Genomic DNA, 7,950 nt, shown 5'->3' on the forward strand with positions numbered 1-7,950 from the left:
TTCTGTGAGACATTAGAAAAATATGAATTACATTGCAGAAATTGGAACAGTAGTTGTAGAGGGCTTCAATCCCCACTTACCCACAAAGTGCAAAAACAACAATATAGCAGAAGATACCCACAAAGTTCAAGAACAACAATCTGGCAGAAGATGGTAGAAGTCATTAGTGGCCTTTTTTTTCTGTGAGACATTAGAAAAATATGAATTACATTTGCAGAAATTCAAAGAGCAGTTGTAGAGGGCGTAGATTTGATTCAAAATTAATTTCAATAGATTTATCTGGTCACGTAAATGATTTCTTGACTGGTGATTTAATTTGCATTACTCTGATTTACTTAAGAAAACAAATTGCCATACATATCATATATCAGAACTGGAATCACTACACATATATCTTGATACTTGATTTTGAGATGGAGCACTAATGTAGATACAGGAGGTTTCAAACAAGTTTTTTTCTCATGGCCAATAGTCATATAAGATCCTTTAGTCAGGATTTTTCTTCAAACGCAAAAGCTAGCACTTGGGAAGAGTTGCAGTCAAGAGGCAAACAAGATGAACCCTCAAAGTCCACGGTCACTGGAACAGAGGCTCAATATGAATCATCTTGCAGCACTTGTTGTGAGACTCTACAAGGCAACTTGCTTTCTATGTTAAATGAAGCTTTGGCAGACTTTCGTATTTTTCCAAAAAGCTATAAGACTCATAGCAATGGTTGGGCGGGAACCCTACAGAAGACAGTGAGTTGGTAATTGATGGAAAGTTGTTCTAATTCCAATGAGGAAATTGGAGTTTGAAAGAAGCCAGTAAATAGTGTCATTTAAGACTTATGAAGATACTTCTTGTTTAAGCTTTGTTGCCTGTTGTAACAACTGCTTGAAAACCACTTAAATTCTTCCTGTCTAAGCGGGGGGTGAAGGAGACATGCCATTAAATTGTTTAACCATTATTATAGGCAAGCAGAAGTTTTACCAACCTGTTGAAAGATCAGACTCAACATTTTCATTAACATGGGCCTCAACTTGTGGTATAAAACATAAGCCCAAAGAGGTAAAATCAAGTGTGTGCCCAAACTGTTGCCTGTCTAAGAGGTAAAAGCTATAAGACTCACAGCAATGGTTGGGCCGGAACCCTACAGAAGACAGTGAGTTGGTAATTGATGGAAAGTTGTTCTAATTCCAATGAGGAAATTGGAGTTTGAAAGAAGCCAGTAAATAGTGTCATTTAAGACATGTGAAGATACTGCTTATTTAACCTTTGCTGCCTGTTGTAACAACTGCTTGAAAACCACTTAAATTATTCCTGTCTAAGCGGGGGGTGAAGGAGACATGCCATTAAATTGTTTAACCATTATTATAGGCAAGCAGAAGTTTTACCAACCTGTTGAAAGATCAGACTCTGCTATTTTACCATCTGCCCACGGGTAGATATTAAACCTGTTCCCAAACAACCTGCTTTTACCGAAGAAGTTGGTTTCTACTTACTAGTTTTATCTGCTGGTGATTTAAGCAAAGCACCTTGGGGAAGATCAATGCGTGCATTTGCTTCAAGCTGAAGCCGGAGAGACTGCTTTTGTGCTTCATTTTTAAAGCTTAAGTCTTCAGGAGTAGACAGATCCTCAACAGACAGACAAGGTGGCTGTTCGAAAATGTCCAAGGCTGGGAATTCAGAAGGTTTTTCCTCAGGCAGAACTGGCTGGTCCTTTTGCAATTTATCAGGAACTGGAAAGGCACAAACTGAATGTTGCCCAATAGAGACATAGCTTTGCTCCAATTTGGAAGCGACCACAGATTCCACATTCAAAGTGTCTAACTTTTTCTGATTTGGGGAAGTGTCAAACTCTTCAGTAAAGTTGATAGAAACTTGTACCAAAGTTCTAGCATCACCATAGGCACTGCAATAAAATTTGGTCCATCTCATTTCAGTATCAAAAATCATACTAACTAGTGAAGCATGAAAGAGATGAACAAGAAGGAACAGAAGAAGAAAAATGCAACAAAGTTGGTTTCTACTTACCAGTTTTATCTGCTGGTGATTTAAGCAAAGCACCTTGGGGAAGATCAATGCGTGCATTTGCTTCAAGCTGAAGCCGGAGAGACTGCTTTTGTGCTTCATTTTTAAAGCTTAAGTCTTCAGGAGCAGACAGATCCTCAACAGACAGACAAGGTGGCTGTTCGAAAATGTCCAAGGCTGGGAATTCAGAAGGTTTTTCCTCAGGCAGAACTGGCTGGTCCTTTTGCAATTTATCAGGAACTGGAAAGGCACAAACTGAATCTTGCCCAGTAGAGACATAGCTCTGCTCCAATTTGGAAGCGACCACAGATTCCACATTCAAAGTGTCTAACTTTTTCTGATTTGGGGAAGTGTCAAACTCTTCAGTAAAGTCGATAGATGTGTCAAAAGATAAGCTTTCGCTAGAATCATAGCTCTGCTCCAATTTGGGATTGGCCTCAGATTCCACATTTAAAGCATGTAACTTTTTTGGATTTGATTTTGGCTTTTCAAACAGCTCAAACTCTTCAACAAAGTCAAGAGATATGTCAGAAGCCATGCTTTTGATAGTTCACAAATTTTCCGCACATTTGTACCAACTACAGCGACTTGATTTTCAACATACTTCGTTGTCTCCTGCAAAAATAGTAATGTTAAAAAAGCTGTCACTTTCACCGTATTGTGTATGTAAATATTGACTTTCCAATAGTAAACCTAAAGACTGAAATAAACTACAGTATAACCTTTCGGAACCAGCAGACTCCTACTTAGATATATGGATTAGAAAGAAGACACCATACAGGAAATCAAAAGAAATAGTCACAAAAATGGTAGTAACTGGATATTATACCAGCAATTTCTCTTCAAAAAAACTAATGAAAATCATAATATGCAGATGCTACTGATAAAATCGACATGTCCAAAATGACATGTAAATGTTAAGACTGAAGTCTAAGATTCTCACTTGTAGTAAAATAGGAGAATTTTGATCCACCTCCACGCAGATGGCCTCAAACTTTTGGTACATCTGATCGATCCAAGATAATCCTTTTGATGTAACATCCACGTCAAATATTGCAAAACCTTTTGGCCCCATGTTGACTCTATTCTTTCACTGCAGTGCAAATAAATGTGAGCCTTAACTTGTCCATGCTTTTATCCTGTTCTGTGCACTAACTAACTAGAGGCATAACTTAACAAGCTTAGAAGTTCTTAGAGCGGAAGAATCCTCAAGAAATTAACTTAGATGACCATTAGCAGCACTAGTTTATATATGGAAGTGCCATTGTTTCAGAACATACTAAGAAAAACAAACAGCTTTCATGTAAGAAACCTTGCCGTCATTCACAATCAATGTCAAGATTTTCATTCTTTTAAGCAGTGTATGGGCAACACACATTTGTTGCTCTGTAAAATTTAACTGGTTTTCAAAAGCGAAATTGCTTTGTTAAAGGCAAAAAGAGTGATTGGTCCACGATTGAGAGCCACTGGTATTGCTATTTCATCAATATTACGCAAAAGAAATATTCCTTCTTTTTAGTGATATTATCAGCTTCACATTCAGCATCTTCTGGAGTTAGCCGGCATGAAGGAGAGAGGAAAGAATGCACATGACCCCGCCCTTCAAGAGTTTGGTCTAAATTAATTTAGTCCATGCTGATTGGCTTCAAGGTTATTAACCTAATTGTGACGAGAAGGATGTGGCAGCAGGGGATTTGTGAATGGGATATGGTCGGTGCACACAGGGTGCTGCATCAGCATATATAGAAATATGAAAATGACAGAACAGTAAAGCAGTCGTCGACATGAAATGACCTATAACATGCGATGTGCAGTCCAGTGGAAATTTCATCAATCAATGTATTTCGATTATGTATAAGCTACAATGCTGAATGGGGAAATAAGCCAAATTTTGGTTTATTAAAATTTTGAAATCGGAAAGCACAAACTTTTTAAGCTCTGTAACTTTGCAGGAAATGGGCAAAGAAACATATGACATACCATATCTGTGCAACTGAACAGAGTAGCATGCATAGAGTTTTGGTATAGTAAAGATGGCAAAGAATGCTGTTAGAAACACAAAGTGAAATTCCAACGCCATTAGTTATGAATTGTGATAACTGTTGCAAAAGAGACTACTACAATAACAACCCAATAACCAAAATAAAGAGAAACGTAGGACTTTTACATCAGATCACTCTTGACCTACTAAAATGAACATAGTTGGAATACAACTATCTATGATTTACCATCAACATTTGTGACTTGGCTTTACAATGTGAGTACTAGTTGGCATAGATGGTAGTACTTATAGACTGCAAGTGTTAGAAGTGATGAATAGTTAAAATTTCTCAATTAATGATGCAATGGAAGGTGAGCTTGGAACTTACAAAGCTGTGCTAGAGTCCATATGGTCATTTTCTGCCCACACTGTGCAAGCAACCAAATAATAGATGCCAACTGCCAAAAAATTTCCTTCTAAGGTTTAGGATGCAGAAAAGAAAACCCAAGAACTGGAGAACTGGAGATCTGTTTATCAAATAATGTACCTTCATAGTGGTAGCTGGATAGCCTGAAAAGAGTTCTCGGTATCCATCCTCTTCCAAAATATTGAAAATATCAACGACGAAAATAAAATAAAATTTATTACATTAAAGAAAACACATTATTAGAAAAGGGAAATATATATATATATATATATATATATACTAAAAACAAACCTTTATAAGATTATATAAAACACATAATATACATAATGATAATAATAAAAATAAACAGTGAAGAAATTAGTGCATAAATGTCGTATCATTTTGAGGAGATTCGAAAATAAACAAGAAAACAAATAACGTGGGCAGGCATGATGTGTTTTACAGATGAATGGAAAACAAGCAGACAGACACGTAAAGAAGAGGAGCGGTGACAAAATGACACATATCCCCTCGCTCCTCGACACGTTCAATTGCTCTGCGATAACGGATGGAGCGAGGCACAAAAAACTGCTCAACCTGAGGTGATTTACTCTGACCGCCTACCGCGAACTGCACTGGATTCTCTACCCCTGTCCAAAACTCCTTTTGCATATTTTCATCAATTGCCTGTGCCCCTTCTACAGTCTTTTGTTTCTTGAAGGCTTCCACAAAAACAAAGGGTTTTTGAGCCGTCCCATCCTCTGCAATTTCTTCAAGCTCTGGATCGAAGTTCTAATCAGACCTTTCTGAATTCTTTTGCCGGGCCTTTCATCTTTGAAGTCGGACCTTGAAACTCGATGCATCAAATCAGCGAAACCCCTGTCCAAAACTCCTTTTGCATATTTGCATCAATTGCCTGTGCCCCTTCTACAGTCTTTTGTTTCTTGAAGGCTTCCACAAAAACAAAGGGTTTTTGAGCCGTCCCATCCTCTGCAATTTCTTCAAGCTCTGGATCGAAGTTCTAATCGGACCTTTCTGAATTCTTTTGTCGGGCCTTTCATCTTTGAAGTCGGACCTTGAAAGTCGATGCATCAAATCAGCGAAACCTTAGTGATTTCTTCAACCTTAAGAGGGAGATAGCTAAGTGACAGAGAAGCAAACAGCAGTATAGATGCGCATTTTCTACAAATTTTGTTCTTTGGAATCTAAGTGATAAGCTTAGTCTATATTTTCTATAAATTTTGTTCTTTGGAATCTAAGTAATTTTATAATATCTCACTGATCAGTTCGTTTATTTCCATAGCAAGGGTTCCTTTTTATTTTATTTTTTTTGTGCAGAGGCCATTCTTGCCAAATTGAATAATAAGAAGAACAATACAGAGACGAGAGAATCAGGTTTGAACTCTGCCTTTTTCTACATTGGCTAAACTTTCAATTGACAAATTGTAACATAATGCTAATATGAGAGATGTTTCTGAGATAAATAGAGGAATCCATAATCCAGATTTCATGAAATTGCAATAACCAGGTTGCACTGATTCTTTTCATGACAGTTAGAAAGTTCTCAGAGACTCAAGAGAAGATCAATCAAAGATTGAGTGTTGATATAATCCGAGTATTTGGCAATAATGGATAATAATTCAGCAGCAACAACAGATGTGAATGGCTTCCCTACTGCAATCAGTACTCCCAAATACTCAAATGAAAATGAAAATGACCTCAACAATGTTGCTACCCCAGAAATTAACCCCACTCAAGGTGATAAAAACAACACTGGTGAGAATTATGAGTTGTACCCTCAGCTTTCACCTGCTAAGAGCGGTCAGCTTAGTCCACATTTTCTACAAATTTTGTTCTTTGGAATCTAAGTGATAAGCTTAGTCTATATTTTCTACAAATTTTGTTCTTTGGAATCTAAGTAATTTTATAATCTCTCACTGATCAGTTCGTTTATTTCCATAGCAAGGGTTCCTGTTTGTTTGTTTTTTTTTTTTTGAATTGACAGCTTCACATGATATTAATGAATGGTGATTTGTGCAGAGGCCATTCTTGCCAAATTGAATAATGAGAAGATCAATGCATGGGAAGATAAGCTTAGTCTATATTTTCTACAAATTTTGTTCTTTGGAATCTAAGTAATTTTATAATCTCTCGCTGATCAGTTCATTTATTTCCATAGCAAGGGTTCCTGTTTGTTTGTTTTTTTTTTTTTGAATTGACAGCTTCACATGATATTAATGAATGGTGATTTGTGCAGAGGCCATTCTTGCCAAATTGAGTAATGAGAAGAACAATACAGACATCAATGCATGGGAAGAAAACAAAAAAGCAACTCAATGAACAAGTAAGACCTGAGCCAAGCTCAAGAAGCCCGTCTGCTCTGTTGATCCGTCCGCTCTGTCGATCCAGCACCAAAGATGAGAAAACCATCGGTCGTTCAGTGAATGAAGCAATTCGCTCTGTCGACCCAGCACCAAAGATGAGAAAACCATAGCAAGAACAAAGCTGGGTACAGAGGCGGCAAGAACATAGGCGGTGGTTCATGACACCTCCCGCCATGCACGGACACCTGCAGCACCTGCTGCACAACACCCGTTAACATCAAACCTTAGCATACCCTGCAAACAAAACACCCGTTAACATCAAACCTTAGCATACCCTGCAAACAAATTAATGTTAACATTAACATGAGACCGTTGACGGTCAGCGATAATGAACAGGGCGTAAAACGCAATTTAGGCTATGCTCCAGCCTCTTCCGCCTCGGGAAGAGGCCAAATAAGATGGCAAAGCCTCAGCCCCAAATAAAACTTTGGTTATCTCGGCACATCCCCGCACAACACGTTTGGAAACTTTATAATAAACGCCGAATAACACCGCACTAAAACTGCAAACTAATGCTAACTCAAAGCTGTCCGATTACTATAGTCCCTGCCCATTGCCAGATGGCAGGGACTAATAACAAATAAAAAATTGTATTCTTCACCCTATTCCATCCAAAAACCTGCAAAATTTCTAATACAACTCTTTTTTATGGGCTTGTTATATTAATCTCTCTAAAAACCCATCTTTGTGATATTAATCTCTCGCAAAAACATCTTTGTAACTTCGTCCCTATGTTCATTGAACCAATTATATGGTGTAAACGATACTTGGATCTAGATGATAGATGTGTGATCGAAAAAGCCAATTTAATTTTTATGTCAGAGTCAATGACTAGATTTTAAGATATCGACCATTGAAAAAATGCAATCCCTATTGTCTAATTCTTTACTTTTTCATTTTTAACAAGGCTGCCAACAATGCATTGGAATTTGGAGCGTTGTTCACGGTCCTAGGTTCAAGTCTAATAATTATGACAATTCATGGCTGCAGTAGTCTGAGATATTAACAATTTTGTCACCGTTGTTTAGCGATTATGACTCATCATGGTCTGCTAACCTGAATTCTTCATGGCAAACAGACCCTATTCTGGATCATTGCTGTGGGTCATTTTAAAAAGGGAAAACCATAAAATTATGAGATAGAAATTATATAGCAAAACGCAGATG

At 37.6% G+C, this 7,950-nt stretch overlaps 1 pseudogene across 1 annotated transcript; it reads right to left on the reverse strand.

The window, feature by feature from the left end:
* Positions 1-1,635: 1,635 nt before the first annotated feature.
* On the reverse strand, positions 1,636-4,311 carry LOC149154111 (uncharacterized; annotated as a pseudogene). The gene is made up of 3 exons (XR_016262339.1): positions 3,994-4,311; positions 2,957-3,106; positions 1,636-2,628 (listed from the first exon to the last, which is right to left on the reverse strand). The product of XR_016262339.1 is annotated as an uncharacterized LOC149154111 (transcript).
* Between the last annotated feature and the right edge of the window lie 3,639 nt (positions 4,312-7,950).

The sequence above is a fragment of the Pinus tabuliformis genome, chromosome 9 (assembly GCF_031772625.1).
Source record: "Pinus tabuliformis cultivar Carrire ecotype Pingquan chromosome 9, CPIR1, whole genome shotgun sequence".
In the NCBI taxonomy this organism is placed as follows: Eukaryota; Viridiplantae; Streptophyta; class Pinopsida; order Pinales; family Pinaceae; genus Pinus; species Pinus tabuliformis.